Source organism: Capricornis sumatraensis, chromosome 6 (assembly GCF_032405125.1).
Source record: "Capricornis sumatraensis isolate serow.1 chromosome 6, serow.2, whole genome shotgun sequence".
Taxonomy (NCBI): Eukaryota; Metazoa; Chordata; class Mammalia; order Artiodactyla; family Bovidae; genus Capricornis; species Capricornis sumatraensis.
Window position 1 is genome coordinate 33,163,805 of NC_091074.1, and position 2,075 is coordinate 33,165,879.

Here is a 2,075-nt window from a genome sequence, read left to right on the forward strand (position 1 = left end):
CTGCCCCAGGTTTTGACTTGTTGAAGTGTTTACCTGCAGTGACTAGATTTCCATGACGTAGACATCAAAGTGTTACTTAGAGGAAGGAAAAGAGACGAGGAGAAGGAAACAATGTCTTAATTGCACTTATCACAATTTCCTGTCTCTCAGACCAGACAATGAGCTATGAAAGGCAGTGAGAGAGACTGTTTGCAAATTCTCCACCATCATTCCCCTGCTTGTTGCCAAGTCTCTTGGCCATGACCATCAGGAGGTATTCCCTCTTTCCCCAGAATCTGGCCTGGACTTGTAACTTGATTTATTCTGATTTGACCAATAGAATGACTATTTATGTCAGTTCCACACCTAATCCTTGAGACCTGACAGCCTTCCCCTCATTCTCTTGGAATCTTCCTAGATGCTATGTAAGTCCAGGCCACACTGCCAGAGGCTGAGGGTGTGGAGCCAGAGATGAGCCATCCTAGCTTAGGCCCCCAGGCCAGCCAGCCTTGACTGACCCCACAACTGACCGCAGACCCTGAGCAGACTCAGCCAAGGCCAGAAGAACTGGTCAGCTGAACCCCCCCCCCCCAAATTGTTGACCCAGAGCCTTGTAAACTAAATACACGGTTTTCATCTTAAGCCACTATGTTTTGGGGGTGTTTGTTATATAGCCAAAGCTAACTGATACATCCGAAGGTTGTATATGTGTTTTATTTAACTTTATCTCCACCCAGCATGGTGCTTGGCACTCCAATGATGAACGCATGAATGAAGAAATGCAGAGATTAATTAGCCTTTACATGTTTGGATGCTCCATGTTCTGTGGAATAAAATATTCTTCTTTGAGCTATAAAAATAAGAACATTGCAGAACACTGCCTTTTTGACAGCAGCAGTATCTCTCTTATTAAATAACAGACTGGGAACTGGATACCTCCTGCTCTGAAGTCTGAGGCACAAGCTTTTAATTCTCTAAAGAACCCAACCATTAAGTAATTACTTTTTGAAACTGCCTTCTCTGGAAATTCACTTCTTTAACCTATCCTCAGAGCAGCCCTGCAAACCAGACTGTCCCCACATCCCAGAAATGAGCCCCCTGTGGTGTGTTCCCTTCTGCAGAATTACTGGCTACATCTACTCGGGAACATAATCAGAGGCTGTGAGAAATGGAGTGAGGTGTCTGAGCGTGCTTACCTACCACCTCCAGATTCTGACAGTCACCAACCTGCTGTTCATAAAAGAGTTAAGTCCATACAGACTTGGTCTGAATTCAAGGCTCCAACAAGGCAGGTGGCATGTGGGTATCAAGATCCATGAAAAAAAAAAAAAAAGAATATCAAAGAATAAAAAAATAAGATCTTAAGCAATAGCTTCACTGCACATTTGTTTCTGTACTGAATATCATGAACTGTTAAAGTTGCCAAGAACAAGGATGGAATTCATATAATCCTAACTGTTCAATTCTTCCCTGGTGGCTTACAGGGTAAAGCATCTGCCTGCAATGCGGGAGACCTGGGTTCAATCCCTGGGTTGGGAAGATCGCCTGGAGAAGGAAATGGCAACCCACTCCAGTACTCTTGCCTGGAAAATCCCATGGATGGAGGAGCCTGGTAGGCTACAGTTCATGGGGTCACAAAGAGTCAGACACGACTGAGCAACTTCACTAACTGTTCAATATCAAGCTCTGCTATTATTGCTGTGTAATTGCTTGACTTCTTTTACCACCTATTTGTATTTCCAGTATTCGTGAAATCTTCATTTATGTCTTAGGCCTTCATTTGGATGGAATCTATGGTTTGTAGGTTAACACTGGTGATTAGGTTTCTTGTATCACTGGCCTCTAACAAAGTAGTACATGTCTCCCAGAAAAATCATGAAGGAAGACACAGAAAAGATACCTAATCTGGCTCCTCTTGGAAGAACTTAATAATGCATAGCTCGGGACCTCTTGAGCTCACTTAGGAAGGAAGAGTGTGGAGAAGTCCAATATATGCATACGTGCACAGGAGGCCATGCTCCTCAAAATAGCTTCTAGTCACAGAAAAGCCTGGAGGAACAGTGGGTAACTGAAGCACTCATGATCAGTGGTGTCCG